General features: G+C 47.2%; 1 protein-coding gene and 1 long non-coding RNA gene across 2 annotated transcripts in view; one reads left to right on the top strand and one right to left on the bottom strand.

Annotated features, from left to right (window-relative positions):
• LOC127036605 (zinc finger protein 560-like) overlaps positions 1 to 16,694 on the top strand; it is an 813,726-nt gene that overhangs the window by 574,014 nt on the left and 223,018 nt on the right. The window lies entirely within an intron of this gene.
• LOC127036615 (uncharacterized) overlaps positions 1 to 16,694 on the bottom strand; it is a 56,997-nt gene that overhangs the window by 17,827 nt on the left and 22,476 nt on the right. The window contains exons 3-4 of the long non-coding RNA XR_007770193.1: positions 3,807 to 3,940; positions 1,453 to 1,584 (exon numbers count right to left, since the gene is read on the bottom strand). This is a non-coding gene — a long non-coding RNA (uncharacterized LOC127036615). The remainder of the gene's footprint in view (positions 1 to 1,452; positions 1,585 to 3,806; positions 3,941 to 16,694) is intronic.

Raw genomic sequence — 16,694 nt, 5'->3', positions numbered from 1 at the left:
CCAAGATGGTGTTTTCTGGAAGATCACCAATGGACTGTAGTTTCCTCAGGAAGTCAGTGGTGTCTCAAAGATAGTTAGGAGTGCTGGTAGCATAGGGCCTGAGGAGGGAGTCTACATAGCCAAACAATCCTGCTGTCAGAGTGCCAATGCCTGAGATGATGGGGCATCCAGGATTTCCAGGTTTATGGGTCTTGGGTAGACGATAGAATACCCCTGGTTGGAGTTCTAGGGGAGTGTCTGTGCAGATTTGTTCTTGTGCTTTTTCAGTGAGTTTCTTGAGCAGATGGTGTCATTTCTTTTGGTAACTCTCAGTGGGGTCAAAGGGTAATGGCTTGTAGAATGTGGTGTTAGAGAGCCGCCTAGCAGCCTCTCGTTCATATTCCGACCTAGTCATGATGACGACAGCACCTCCTTTGTCAGCCTTTTTTATTATGATGTCAGAGTTGTTGCTCAAATAAATTTGTTAGTCTCTAAGGTGCCACAAGTACTCCTCGTTCTTTTTGCTGATACAGACTAACATGGCTTCCATTCTGAAACCTGTAAATTTATCTAGTTCTCTTTTAAATCTTGTTATAGTCCTAGCCTTCACAACCCCCTCAGGCAGGGAGTTCCACATGTTGACTGTGTCTGTGTGAAGAAGAATTTACGAGTATTTGATTTAAACTTGCTGCCTATTAATTTCCTTTGATGGCCTCTAGGTCTTATATTATGGGATCAAGTAAATAACTTTTCCTTATTCACTTTCTCCATACCACTCATGATTTTATTACCTTTATCATATCCCCTCTTAGTCTTCTCTTTTCCAAGATGAAAAGTTCTAGTCTCTTTAATCTCTCCACATATGCGACCAATTCCAAACCCCTAATCATTTTAGTTGCCCTTCTCTGAACCTTTTCTAATGCCAGTATATCTTTTTTGAAAAGAGGACACCATGTCTATACACAGTATTCAAGATGTGGGTCTACCATGGATTTATATAAAGGCAGTAATATATTCTCTATCTTAGTCTCCTTTTTTTTAATGATTCCTAACATCCTGTTTGCTCTTTTGACTGCTGCTGCATGCTGCATGGTCGTCTTCAGAGAACTATCCATGATGACTCCAAGATCTCTTTCCTGATTAGTTATAGCTAAATTAGCCCCCATCATGTTGTATGTATAGTTGGGGGTATTTTTTCCAATGTGCATTACTTTACATTTATCCACATTAAATGTCATTTGCCATTTTGTTGCCCAATCACAGTTTTGTGAGACGTCTCTGAAGTTCTTCACTGTCTGCTTTGGTCTTAACTATCTTGAGCAGTTTAGTGTCATCTGCAAATTTTGCCACCTCACTGTTTACCCCTTTCTCCAGATCATTTATGAATAAATTGAATAGGATTGGTCCTAGGACTGACCATTGCGGAACACCACTAGTTACCCCTCTCCATTCTGAACACACCGATGGGCGAACCTGGAGAGAGAGGTGGCAGCCCTTCGATAGGTCAGCTGGCAGAGCAAAGGACTGGAGCCGGCACTCAGGAAGTCATCCTGACGTCGCCCTTCTGACTCTGGCTTGAAGGAGAGCTTCTTTTTCTTCTCCTTGCTGACAAAGAGCAAGAGAAGAAAGAAAGGTCAGGTGGGCCAACTTGGTGCACAAGTCCATGCTGTCTTTTCCTGCTTGGGAGCCTGAAATGAGGGACTCGTGGTGGGTAAAGGCACTGCTGTGCTTCCAGAGAAAAGCCCACTGCTGCACACAGAGAGCATGCCAAAGCATAGGAGTGAACCAGGGACCTCTAGATTGTCAGTCTAACACTCTCCCAACTGAGCTAAGTCAGCACCCTAATGGCACTTTTTGGGCCTGCTGCTTCTCTGTCCGGGATGTTTTTGTCAGCCCTGGCACACAAAAAGGGCATCATTGCGAGCGCCCACGAAGGCAAGATGAATTTTTGCCTGCCTTGCTCAGCTTGACTTGCTCCCTCACCCCATTCCTGCCTTAGATCCTGGGTTACCTGGTGGCTGAAGATGGTCCATTGTCTCAAGCGGTGCCAGAGTCTGACACAGTGCCCGTGGGCAGCCTTTGCTCTGCACATGCTGGTCGTGCACATATGCAAATACTTTAAAGTGCCTGTCAGTTAGTTCTGGGGACAGTTGCTCACCTTCAGAGGAAGCTCCCTAAAATTTGCCTATCACACCCAGTGGTACATTGACCTCTGTTCAGATTGAGCCAAAGGAGGGGGGGCTCGCTGCTGTGGCTGCCGCTGCTGTGAGGGCAGCCACTGTTGCGGATGAAGCCATCCTGCAAGTACCTTCCACCTAGCCACCCACTGAAAATCCTGTAGGGTGTAAGGTGGGAATAGAAGAACACTGGGCAGGGAGGGGGGACATTCTAACCTCCTAATCAGCAGGTAAGTATGCCCAGTGGTCTGTGATGGGATGTTAGATGGGTTGGGATCTGAGTTACTATAGAGAATTCTTTCCTGGGTGCTGGCTGGTGAGTCTTGCCCACTTACTCAGGGTTTAGCTGATCGCCATATTTGGGGTCAGGAAGGAATTTTCCTCCAGGGCAGATTGGCAAAGGCCCTGGAGGTTTTTCGTCTTCCTCTGCAGCATAGGGCACGGGTCACTTGCTGGAGGATTCTCTGCAGCTTGAGGTCTTCAAACCACAATTTGAGGACTTCAATAACTCAGACACAGGCAAGGGGTTTGTTATAGAAGTGGATGGGTGAGATTCTGTGGCCTGCATTGTGCAGGAGGTCAGACTAGATTATCATAATGGTCCCTTCTGACCTTAAAGTCTATGAGTCTATGAATCTACTCCTCCCCCTTCTGCCACCATCAGCCATCCCATACCCGGTGCTGCATCTGGTGGGGTCAAAAAAAAATACGGCCATATCGGAAGAGTCAGTTTGGGTTCTTTGCGATTGCCCCACTATTCCCCTCGGGTCTGACCTGCCCTACAGCTCAGCCACCACTGAAAATTGAAACACAAAAAAGTAGAGCTGCACAAGGCTTCAAAGCCCACCAGGCCCAACCCTCTTCTAATACGGCAGAAAAGCTGCACTTCTCCTGACTAGGTAGGGACGTCCTATTGCCCCACAAGAGGTGGAAGGCCATCGTGTTTGGTCTCAGCAGCACTCGTGGAGCAGGGGGAAACACATGGCTGAGGAAATTCCCCACAGATGGGTCTTGAGCATGACAACCTTGTAGGTAATGACATGATCCACTTACGCCACCGGCCAAAGTATTCCTCACAGGCCAGCAACCATTTCTCCCAGTTCGCATTTCCCACCACGTCCCCAACTGAATGCTAGAAGGCCCAGCCATCAACCTGCCCACTCTTGCAGCCCTCCTCTTCCACCCTTACTGATAGGGGGAAATATTGAGCCTCCCTCCCTTAGGCCCTTCAGCATTCCTAGGGACACCAACACCGCCCAAGTGACTTTGGGCCAGTAGGTCAATCAATAGGGCTGCCTCGTAGGCCAGGCTGCAGCCGAGCTTCAGGACTCAGAGGAAATGCAGCTCACATCACTACCTACAGGACTCCAGGCACGGCCAGGCTTCTGGATCAAACGTCCCCTCTTGTGCTCAAGTCACAATAGCTAGTGGGGAAAAGACAGGCTTTCATGGCCTTTCAGAAAGCAAGATATAGTCTTGGAAGACCCAGCAGGGTTTGTGGCGCAGGAATTATCCTCAGATCCCACCAAAACTTCAACTCAGATTGCAGGATTCAAAGTCCTGAGTGCTGGCACTTACATCATGGGACCAATACATCCCCCAGACCTCTGCTGAGGATGACCCCATGCAGGCAGCCCTGCATTTACTCACCAAGTTGTCATGCAGCAGTTTGCTGCAGCTCCCAGAGGCCTTTCTTAATCCTGACTGAGAGACCAGTGGGCACGTGAAGAAGTTGCTCCTTCAGTCCCAGGCAGTACATGGCCCTTCCTAGGAAAAGCCAAGTTCTGGGGAAGAAAGGTGATATCAAGTAACATCCTGGAGATACACCTTTTTTCATGTTGAGGGGAATGGTTCCTTTTTCACCTGACTAGGGACTGGAACCCTGGGCCCTCAGATTAAAAGTCTTATGTGCTACCAACTGAGCTAGCCAGGCTCACATGTGAAAGGAACACATTTAGTGCACAAGAGAATCTAGTCATGAAAATGAAGGCAGGAAACAATAAAGAAAACCTGCTACTCTCGCTCTCTTAGCAGTCCTAGTCCCGGCCTGCTCCTCCATCCGGTGCCCTGAGGCCTTATTCTTTTTTTAGTTAAATATCAAATCCAGGAGAAAACACAGTTATACAAAGCAAAAAGAAATCACAAACAGAAATGTCATTGGAAATACAAAAATAAAAAAGGGAAATGCAATCCCCATCACTTTTTCATGTCGGGGTAATTCTTGTATCAAGAGCATCCACTAAGGTCCCTGTGTGCTTATGAGAAACCTGCAGCAACTCATACCACAGCCTGAACATGAAACTCAACTGCTCCCAGGTGCTGCAGTAAAACTCTTTGCTTGCTGTGACATTGCACTCCATAGGATTTTATGAAAATATGCTAATGAGTGTGAATATAATGTAACTGGAATATGCTCCATGCAAAAGGTCTCTTGTAAGGTATCATTACAAAACTTATAATCTACTGTGTGTGTTCATCCTATTTGTATGAACCGATCATTCCTGTATCTTAAACTAGAAATATGAACTATAACTCTGAGGTACTTTTGTAATGATGCAATGTGTGGGCCATTAATAGTGGTTTGGACTCTTGATGGCTCCCATTAACCAGGAAAATAGACTGCAGATGGCTCTGTCCTGCACCATCTGTGAGTCAGGCCAGGAAGAATGAAGGCTTGGGGTCTCACAGGACATGTGATCATGTCACCTGGTACAGGAATCCATCTTAAACCTGGTGCTCTTCCCCAGGAGACAGACAAAAGATTCCTGCCTTGTACTAAAGCTGTATAAGGGAGTGAAACAGAAGAAAGGTGGGTGCAGTCATGAGAAATCCTCTAGCTACCACCTGAGCTGGAACAAGGACTATACCTGGTGAAAAGATTGGGCCCAGACAAGAAATAAGTCTAGTCTGTGAAAGAGGCTTATTGGAAGATCTCTGAGGGTGAGATTTGATCTGTATTGAGTTTCATACTGTATTAGACTTGGACTTGCATGTTTTTGTTTTATTTTGATCTATGGAGAATACAAGCTCCATAAAGAAGGAAAAGTTAATGCCTTAGAAAAATCTGTGTGCGTGTTAGATGGGTGGGAGGGTGTCTAGAAACCACTCTCCTCTAGTTTCTTTACTCTGATTTCCTGTAGAAAATCTGAAGCAGAGAACAAACCCATTGCCTTCTCTGAGGCTTGAATGCAGGACTTTCAGATTATGATACTGATGTGCTACCAATTGCGCTAAGAAGGCTTGGAAAAGTCCCTTCCAACCCTAAAAATCTATGATTCCAAAAGCTTTAGGCTCAGTGCATATAGGACCCTGCTACAGCAGTGACTGGGGCACAGAAGGAGCCAGGGATGTGCTGGAAGAAGGGAGCTCTGGTGACCAGAGACATTTCCTGGCAGCTTTCACAGCAGCAAAGAAATTAATTCATGCTGCCAGTGGACAATCTATTGGAACTAATGGCAGCACAGGGGGGATGTTTCCAAGCTGTGCACCTACTTCCACATTTTAGAACTTATTCTCCTTTTCCTAGTAGGGCACTTTCCATGTGAATTAATCAAAGCAAGTTGGGGAAACTACACAAGGAATAGAAACCAGGGTTCTAGATAAGGGTTGAATTCAGAACCCCAGCAGTATCCCCCTCTGCACTAACCTGTTCCAACAGTGCAGGTGCTTCTTAGACAAAGTTGGGAAGCAGGCAGTTATCAGTCTCTGTGGGTTACATCTTTGCCTGGCGATTGTAAGGCTGATGCATCAAACCTAACTCAAGATGCGGCTTTTCAGCCATGAGACTCCAATACATTTTAACAGGAAGAAAATCTCCTCTATTCTGGTTTAGCCCCATTTGACTCCTTCTGCCCGTCTTCTCCCCCGTGCCACCAGTCTCTTTCCTTCCCGATTGGGGTCATGCAGACAGGAGACTCAGTCAGTCTCTGTCACAAAGCCTGTATCCCATAAAGGGAGGGAGGGGTCTCTCTAAAACACTGATATCGGGGTGGGGAGGGGTGTCTGTGATTAGGGGGAGAAAGGATGGAAAATTAACAGTGGGGCCCAGAGAGATTCCCCCAGATTGGGGAGATCCCTTGCTGCCCCCCATCAGCCAGCTGTGGGAAGAACAACTTGGGATTGCTTGGGGAAGCCCCCTTTAAAAACACAAGTGAAACATGCTAGTTACATTTTAATAAGACAAAAGCCTCCTCAAACCCAGGGTCACGATCACTGGAATGATTTTGTCCTGATATTTTACTGGCTGCAGACACAAAGTGAGTCAAATTACAGCTTCCGTTTGGAGTCAGTGCACACACAAGGATCTGGAGGCTTTTAATTCCTTAGGTTCTGCTGCCATTTCATTTCTGTCCTGTTCCAAGATTTATTGTTGTGCAAAGCAATGTTAGGCCCTTGGGAGTGTTTCCTCTGGTCCCACCTGCTGCCCCCTGGGCAATTTAAAAGGGCCCGGGGACTCCTGCCACCACCAGCAGCAACACAAGGGAACTAAGGCGGCATCCTGCCCACCCTTGCTCCATGTGGCACACCACTCCCAGAAACGGCTGGTACGTCCCTGCGGCCCCTGGGGTGGGGGGTTCTCCACGTGCTGCCCCCACCCCATGTGCCAACTCTGCCAACTGTGGCAATGGGAGCTGCAAGGGTGGAGTCTGCGGACAGCCATGCTCAGAGATGCCCCCGGCCCTCCTGCTTAGTGGCTGCTGCCAGAGGGGGGTGCAGGTTGCTTTTGGGAGATGTCCGAGGTAAATGCTGCACCCCCACCCGCTCCTGCACCCCCACCCCAAGCCAGACCCCACACCTGCACCCAAACTCCCTCCAAGAGCCTGCTCCCTGCACACCCTCCTGCAGCACAACCCCGACTGACACCAGACCTTGCACCCAAACTCTTTCCCAGACTCCAACCCCTCTCTCTCCCACACCCAAACTCCCTCCCAGAGCCTTAGGTAGATGTGTGGGTGGATGGGGCAGGACTTGGTCCCATTCTGGGCACCACCAAAAATTATACAAACCTGCCACCCCTGTCCAGCCCAACCTTCTGCTAATGCACCTCAGCCCACACCCATGCAGGGTTTGAAGCTTCCATTGCTTAAATTCCAGGACACTGAGAGATTTCAGCTCCATTTTGCCCACAGGGAACCTTCACCCCACTCCCAACCAGGTTCTTGTCCATGGGATCACTGTAGGAGGCTGGGTCCCTCAGTGTCTTTTCTCTCTCTACGACAGGCCAGAGTGCAATAACTGGGGCATCTGAGCACCCAGGGCCTTCTGTGGGGCTGCCAATCCCCTTCCCCTTCTGTGGTCTCATCTGTCATTGACTCCATCCTTTTTTCTATCCATCGTCAGCACCATCCCAAGCAAGCTGCACTCACCTCAAAAAGACATAAAGTCCTGTGGCACCTTATAGACTAACAGACGTATTGGATCATAAGCTTTCGTGGGTGAATACCCGCTTCATCGGATGCATGTGGCAGAAATTTGCAGGGGCAGGTATAAATATGCAGGTAAGAATCAGTCTAGAGATAAGGAGGTTAGTTCAATCAGGGAGGATGAGGCCCTCTTCTAGCAGTTGAGGTGTGAATGCCAAGGGAGGAGAAACTGCTTTTGTAGTTGGCTAGCCAGTCACAGAATTCCCACTCCATTCATCTGATGAAGTGGGGATTCACCCCTCAAAGCTTATGCTCCTGTACGTCTGTTAGTCTATAAGGTGCCACAGGACTCTCGCTTTTTACAAATCCTGGCTAACGCAGCTACCTCTGTGATACTCAAAAAGACAGTGTCCCCTGGTGGGTGTAAATCACTGACCTATCTCCTCTCTGAGCACTGACTGCCCCTCTGTTTCCTTGGCTCTCAGTCTGTGCAGATGGGACCTTTTCCTTCAGTGCTGGAGGATTCGCCCTTCTCATCTACCCTTGTCTCAAGCAGCACAGCGGGTGGGAATCTTCAATGTACCAAGGTGACTTCGTAGCAGAAACCCCCCAGACCTTCCATGCAATTGGCACTTGTCCCTCACTGAGCAGGACTGAAACTGGTGCAGGGAGACTGGTGGGCCACAACCCCTCTGGGCATGAGCAAAGAGCAGGGTGAAAAAATGAACCTGGAGATTGCACCCATGGCCTCATACATGCAAAGTATGCGCTCTACCACTGAGCTATATCCCCAGATGGGTGGTATTTGCTATGGGTTATACTCAGAGCCCTCCTGTTCTCACTGCATCCAGTGACCTATAAGCTTCACAAGAAGCCCATTCCCCTCTCTGAGGGCCAGGCCTGCTCTCCTGGAGGTTACTTGTTCCTAGGCGTCACTTTTCAGCGGGGCCAGATTCTATGTGTGGGGCAGAGAGAGTTTGTGCCCTGGACTCAGGGGGCAGAGATACACTGAGCCCTCTCCCCAGCTTTGGGTGTGGGGGAGTGCTGCAATCCCCTGCTGCAAGGTCATGGTAGGGGATGCTGTGAGCAGCTCAACACCTCACCCTGGCAGCAGAAGTGGGGTGGGGAGTTTTAGGTGTTTCCACCTGCCTGTGAAGTCCAGCTTTCCCCAGCACATTCACTGCAGTGCAATTGGGTCATTGTTTCCATGGCTGCACAGCAAAGAATCATTCCCAGTTTCCCTTCTAGCTGCAGCAGGATTAGCCTATGTCAGTTGTTAATGAGGTGGATCTAGTTGTAGATTGTTATTCATTCCTCACCTTGACAATTCACACAGTCCCTTTCCTACTCAAATCCCCAGCACCTCAGTGATCCTGGTAGCAGGGGTTGGGTCCTGAGACTTTCAAGGTTCTTTTTATCCTCCACCTGGAGTGAACTCAGCTTTTCCCCCATCCCAGACAATCCATGCAATAACAACAGGAGCATAAAGAAAGAGGGGAGGGAACATCTCACAGCCAGGGCTGGATGTGCCCAGGGCCCCCTGCTTGTCCATTGTCTCCATGGAATTTGGCCCCCTGCTTTGCACAAGGGACAGAGAAAGATCTTGCTGTTCCTGTGGCTGTGCAAGGAAAATTGTGCTTCTGTATGAAAGAGAGGAGGAAAATGGCCCCATGATGGGACAATATCCTCAGGATTAAGCTCTAAGGACTCAGGCTGAGAACTGATTTAACTCCACTCATCTGGGATTAAACAAATTGTCTTCCATGGAGCAGGGCCAGATCCAGCATTTTTGCCATCCCAAGCGAAAAAAAATAATAAAAAAGCTGCAATCAGCAGCAGCTCTACCTCTGCCACTTTTGGCGGCAAGTCTTTCCCTCCGAGGGGGACTGAGAGGGCCCAACTGCCTCAGAAGCCTCCTCATTCCATTGGCCGCCCCAGGCACCTGCTTGCTGCGCTAGTGCCTGGAGCAAGCCCTGCCATGGAGACACTGGGAAGATGAGGGAATCAGGAAAAAACCACAGGCTTGTTTACATTGCAAGTGAAGAATAACTGAAGCTTTTTTGGTTTAAAATCACTTTTCTCTGACTGGGAATTGAACCCAGGTCATGACAGTGAAAATACCAAATTCTAACCACGAGACCATCATGGAGCTGATGACAGTGTTTTTCTTCTCTCTTATACTACACTTTCTTAGGCTGCTTTCTATCCGCTTTCTGACAGTGCTCCATTGTCCACTCCCTGAGGGGTTAAGAACAGAGAGTGCAGGAACCCCTGTACTCAGGGTCACAACCTCAGCCCAACACAAGCCACTGAAACAAACTCGAATGATGCTTCCTCCAGCAGGATCACAGAGCCATACAAAAAAAAAACCCAGGAGGAACAATCCTCCTCTGCCTTCATGTACCCCATCGCAACCCTCTCAGGAGCCGACTCTTGACGGAAGGACACTCAGATGATAGGAGCTCTGGCATAGAGACCAAGGAAGGGGTGTTGCTCCCCCTCGCTGTGAACTGATCACAGTCTGACGCTGTGGAACAGGGCTCTGAGCTTTGCCATCTTGTGAGTTCTGAGCGCCCTGGACCCTTCTGCTGAGAGCATGGTGATTGCACAACAGCTGCAAGGCCTTTTTCCCTCTCCTTGTCCTCCTTGGCTTCCCCAGACTTTCCCCACAAATGATTCTATCAGGCGCTGGAGAGATCTAAGGACCTGCAGGTTTCCCTCACCCACCTCTTAAGGCAAACAGTGATTCCCTTCTCTGACACTCCTGGGTCTGGGCTTCTTATGAGTTTTTCTCCAGGGGACCTGATTCCCTGTGAAAATGTGTGTGTGTCATGTGGGGAACTCAGACTCAGACTCTCCCCCACTAGATGAGTCCAACAGCACCTCCCCTTGGTGGGAGAATCCTAAATTCCACCCTCCCCCCTGGTTTCTCTGACCAGGTGATGGCGGCAGCATGCTAAATCAAACCCAACTCTCTGGTCTAGAAAGCAGCATCTAACCAGCCTTGTGACAGCTCCGGTTTGCTCGCTGGAGACATAACAAACCAGGAAAGAAGTCAAATGTCAGACAGAGAACCTCAGCACAATAAAAACACAAATAAACACCCTCAGGGATTGATGGCTTGAGAACTGATTAAAAGATAGGGAACAAAGGGTAGGAATTAATGTTAATTTCTCAAAATGGAGAGGGGTAACTAGTGGTGGTCCCCAAGGGTCAGTCCTAGGACCAATCCTGTTCAATTTATTCATAAATGATCTGGAGAAAGGGGTAAACAGTGAGGTGGCAAAGTTTGCAAATGATACTAACCTACTCAAGATAGTTAAGACCAAAGCAGATTGTGAAGAACTTCAAAAAGATCTCACAAAACTAAGTGATTGGGCAACAAAATGGCAAATTAAATTGAATGTGGATAAATGTAAAGTAATGCATATTGGAAAAAATAACCCCAGCTATACATACAATATGATGGGGGCTAATTTAGCTACAACAAGTCAAGAAAAAGATCTTGGTGTCTTTGTGGAGAGTTCTCTGAAGATGTCCATGCAGTGCACAGAGGTGATCAAAAAAGCAAACAGGATGTTAGGAATCATTAAAAAGGGGATAGAAAATAAGACTGACAATATATTATTGCCCTTATATAAATCCATGGTACGCCCACATCTCGAATACTGTGTACAGATGTGGTCTCCTCACCTCAAAAAAGATATTCTAGCACTAGAAAAGGTTCAGAAAAGGGCAACTAAAATGATTAGGGGTTTGGAGAGGGTCCCATATGAGGAGAGATTAAAGAGGCTAGGCCTTTTCAGCTTGGAAAAGAGGAGACTAAGGATGGATATGATAGAGGTATATAAAGTCATGAGTGATGTTGAGAAAGTGGATAAGGAAAAGTTATTTACTTATTCCCATAATACAAGAACTAGGGGTCACCAAATGAAATTAATAGGCAGCAGGTTTAAAACAAATAAAAGGAAGTTCTTCTTCACACAGCGCACAGCCAACTTGTGGAACTCCTTACCTGAGGAGGTTGTGAAGGCTGGGACTATAACAATGTTTAAAAGGGAACTGGATAAATTCATGGTGGCTAGGTCCATAAATGGCTATTAGCCAGGAAAGATAAAAAATGGTGTCCCTGGCCTCTGTTCATCAGAGGATGGAGATGGATGGCAGGAGAGAGATCACTTGATCACTGCCTGTTAGCTTCACTCCCTCTGGGGCACCTGGCATTGGCCACTGTCGGTAGACAGATACTGGCCTAGATGGACCTTTGGTCTGACCCGGTACGGCCGTTCTTATGTTCTGAAAGGGCACCTTCTACACGGCAACTGGGCAGTTGACTGACTTTAAATCTAGCTAGCTCTGTTGGTAGAACATGATGCTCTTAATCCCACCATCATAAATTCAAGCCCCATGGTGGGTGGGAGCAACAGCCCTTAGGTGTCACTCTTCTGCTAATGGTCACAGATCCAGCTGAAACAAACTCTCTATGTTCTTTGGCAGGTCATGTTTCTTCTTCTCTCTGAGCTTCACTAAAACTCGAAGAGAGAACAAACTGACATTTGAATCCTATGTTAAAAGAGTATTTTCTCCTCTTCCATTGTACCCCAGGCAAGAAGAGGGGATAATAACCAGTTAACGGATGATTGCAGAGGGAAAAGTTTGGTCTTTATAAATAGGACAATGATCATTTGGTCTCCATGTCCACTGATGGTAGGACAATAAGTAATGGACTTAATCTGCAGCCAGGGAGATTCACGTTAGATATTGGGAACAGCTTTCTAACTCTGAGGGTAGTTAAGCTCTGGAATAGGCTCACAAGGGTGTCTGTGGAGTCTCTGTCGTAGGAGGCTTTTAAGAACAGGTTGAACAAACCTCTGTCAAGGATACTCTGCATATACTTGGTCCCATGGACAACCTGCTCTGGCTCTGCTTCCCTCCTTGTGCTCCCTGCCTGGGCTGACTGCTGTAGGCAGTTGATCCCACATGCCCCCAATGCATCATCTCTGCTTGGCGCTGCTTCAGCAGTGAGGGCTGGATTTCATGACCTCTCCAGGGCCCTTGCAGCCGTACAGCTCTATAATTCGATGCCATCGCAATACAATATAAATGACAACAAAAGTGGAAACACCCCAATCTAACATCTAACAATTCAGCGTGAACTGACATTCCGCAGCACAAAGTGACAACACGTAGGAGTGCAAAGCCCAACAATTCAGCACCGTGAAAATGAACGCCCTATAGGGCAAAATGACGCACTGCAAAAGAGCTCAGCTCAAACCAGTGCAACACAAGGCAGTGCAAAAACCATACAACACGAAACAATGCATCAGAGTGCAAAGTGACACTGTGCAAAACAGCTCAGCGTGGAACGACACAGCACAAACCCACACAACAGAATCATATAGAAAGTTAGGGCAGGGAGGGACCATGAGAGTCAGGACCAAGTCTCCCTAGGCCATCCCTGACAGGTGTTTGAAGAACAAGGAAACAAAGGGCACCACAAACTTATGTTTTCTGGATGAGCAAAGAAAAGGGAGCAGCATTGTCCCCCTCAGGTAGCCCCTGTTCAATTCCAGGTCAGAAAACAAAACTCTTCTGCAAGAATATCCAAAAAATATTGTGTTTCACTTTACTTCATAAGTACAGTTGTGTGGCAATTAAATGATGACTCTAAAGTTTCATAAAAGTGTGGGAAATATGGATATATCTGAGGAAATGGCTTGGAATGAAGGAAGACAAAAATTGATGGGTCGAGAGAACAGGCACTGTTTCCCCCTGGTTTGGAGCTTCTCTCACAACTACTGGAAGAGAAAAGCTAAGCAAATAGTGTTCTGTTGTTGCAAAGGAGATTAAATTGAGGCCATTTTCTGCAGATAGAATTAAATGGTCATGTCAAGAGTGGGATTTGAAACCACGTTTCCATGCAGAGACCAGAACACCCAAGGGATTAGAAAAAATGAGTCTCATAACTAGCACTTTAGACCAGTCCACCATCCTGATACTACAAAGAATGTGACTTATCAACCCTAGTTTTCATTAAGAGTTGATGAACTCTTTAGGGAGGTGGAGATGGCACATCTCTTTCAACTCCTAGAGACCTTCTACAGCACAGCTGATTTTTAGACAGACTCACCCGGACCTAGAGTTACACATTTCCTGGAGCTCCATGAGCTCTGCGGTGTTGGAATCTCCCTGTTCGCTTTATAAGTGAACAAAAGATGGGTGCTGGCATTCTGAGAGAGTAATGGTGAACCTCAAAATCCTGCCCTGTGCGCCAGACAGTTAAGCAACCAGCACCCACAACCTGTACTATGATAGCATCCTGTCTGGGAACAACTCACTTACCAACACCTGGGGTGTGAAATCCTCATTTTTTGTTGTTCTGTCACTGTAGTCCCCACTTTCCTATTGCTTGTCTGCACAATCTCTGTCTGGTTCTGTAACTGTTTCTGTCTGCTGTATAATTAATTTGTTTTGTGTAAACCAATTAAGGTGGTGGGGTATAATTGGTTAGATAATCATGTTACAATATGTTAGGATTGGTCGGTAAAATGATTGGTTAAGATAGAGCTAAGCAGAACTCAAGTTTTACTATATAGTCTGCAGTCAATCAGGAAGTAAGGGGGGGAATGCAAATGGGAATTGGGGTAGGGGAATTGGAATTATGTTTTGCTAAGGGGTGGAATAGGAACAGGGAAGGGGAACAGGGACCTAGGCAAGCCTCTGTGGTGTCAGAGCTGGGAAGGGGGATACTGAGGAAGGAAACTGGAATCATTGTTTGCGGGAAGTTTACCCCAATAAACATTGAATTGTTTGCACCTTTGAGCTTCATGAATTGCTGCTCTCTGGTCACGTGAGAAGGACCAGGGAATGGGAGGGTGATGGGATAAACCCTGTAACAAGTACGTCTTTCAGGGATTGAAGCCCCCCAGAACCAGTATAATTAAGATGATCTAAGCCATGGTTAGATAGTGCTAAATGAAAGGAAAGATTGTTTTGCCAATGCAGCTATTACAGGGATGAAAAACCCCTCCCCTCACTGTAGAAACTGTCTACACCACAGGGTTACAACAGTATTTTAAGCATAGCCAGCCTGAGGGTGAGACCAGATCTGGCTCCATGGATGCTCGGCACTAAGACAGCAGCAATGACAATACACTACTGCTTCCATAGCTAGGAGGATTTGAACCTGTGTGGGGAGACCCCAATGGATTTTTAGTGTAGTGCCTTAACCACTCGGCCACAACTACTTAAGGTAAAACTGTTTCCCTACATGATGTTTCTGTTCTCACAGAATTGTCACTTCAAATGGCTCAGACCAACTCCCCCAGCACACTCACGGCTGTGCATTAGTGTAAGTGTGTCCATGGTGAACAGCAAGAGTTCCTGCCCATTTCCCTTCCAGCTGGAGCATGATTAGTGTGTTTGTGGCTAACGACATTGCTATAGATTGTTGTTCATTCCCCACACTGACAATTCAGACAGTCCCTTTCCAATTCGAATCTCCACCATATCATTCCAATAGCCGGGGGCAGGATTTCTCTGGGGCACTGAAAGGTTTCAGGGGACTGGTGTGTGAGCTCAGCCTTGCATTCCATCCCTGATGTTTCATGAACTAACAACAGCAAAAGAAAGAAAGAGCCAAGCCAATATCTCCCTGGTAGGGATGCAGGTGACCACGTCCCCTCTGTCTGACCATCGCCATTGCAGAAGAGAAGGGTTCACTGGAATCGAATGCCCTGGCTCAGACAAGAGACACAGGGAAGTTTTACTGTTATTGGATCTGTGCAAAGGAAATTGTGCCTCTGTGTGAAATTGAGGAGGGAAATGAAACGTCCGCATGGTGGCCCAATGCCTTAAGGAATGTGGGTGATGGGCTCTGGCTGGGAAATGATTTAACAGGAATTTGTATCAATGTATTGCCCTGATTAAAAGCTATGGCTGTAAGGTGCCACTGTTGTTAGTACTTGAACCTGCGTGGAGACACCCGAGTGGGTGTCAAGTCCATTACCTTAATGAAGGGGAGTTGATTATTTTGTCAAGATCCAAATTTCTTGGTCAAGGTCTAGTCAATGTCTAGATGACAGAGAAAACAATACACTGATGATAAGAAGAATTTAGAAATATTTACAGTTGTTATGGGCATAACTATGATGATTGTTTCATGTTTCACTCTTTATATCTGACACTACCATCACCTTTCCCTTTAGCCTTGTAGTTTACCAAGAGTAAAACTAAACATCTCTTCAGATACAAGGGAGTGTTTGTGTTCATTCCTGCTAGCTACACAGGGGCTTGGTGTAGCTGCTTTCAATCCTCCGGCTCTGCCCTGATAAGTAACATTTCAGGGTATCACTGAACTGAAGGACGGAGATCATTTTTTGACAGATTACGCTTCCTCTTAAAGGTGTTTGTTTAGCTGGCAGCCCTGGTTCCCAGGTCTCTCCTGAGGGAAGACAGTTTCTGTGCAAAATACTAAACTTTTAACAGAGAGGAGTAAAAGGCCATGGCCACATGATGGGACCAGTATGTACCACAACATGATTCTTTTATGTGAGATGACTCTGAAGATTGACTGATCTTCACTTCCTTGGATTTGAAGAGATGTTCAGTTTTGTACTTGGGAACCTGTAAGGCTGAAGCAATTTTATGGATGATGACTCTACGATTGAAGGGTTATTTAATGTTGTAGAAATCATTAAAAACACTTAGTTTCAACTTGAGCTCCCTGTTATTAAAGGCTGGTTTCCCCACGTCAGTTCCATAAGTTCTGCTAGAAAGGTCATGGGTTCTCTCCTGCCTTGGTGGGAACTAGAGGGAATCGTCCCCTGCTGCCCTTGGCTTCAGGCTGATTTTTCTGGGGAGGGGATGTGAAATTGGTTTGTTTGCTGTTGAGAAGGGAGCCGGCCAGTTCTCAGGGAACGAGAACTCCCAGCATCTTCCCAGCCCAACCCAGGCTGCTGCCCTGTCCCAGCCTCTGTTCCCCTGGGGACCCTGCATGTTTGACTCTAGAGCAGGCTGGGAGCAGCAGCTGAGGCAGAGGACAGCCTGGGCTGGGCAGATGCTAGGAGCAGAGCACCAGAGGCCTCTGCTGTCTCCCTCCTCAGCAGCAAACAATCAGTCCCCACCTGCACTCCGGGGCAGCAGCCTAGAGCCAAGGGCAGTGCCCAGTGGGGGT

This window comes from Gopherus flavomarginatus, chromosome 18 (genome assembly GCF_025201925.1).
Source record: "Gopherus flavomarginatus isolate rGopFla2 chromosome 18, rGopFla2.mat.asm, whole genome shotgun sequence".
Taxonomy (NCBI): domain Eukaryota; kingdom Metazoa; phylum Chordata; order Testudines; family Testudinidae; genus Gopherus; species Gopherus flavomarginatus.
This window is presented reverse-complemented; position numbering and strand designations above follow the sequence as displayed.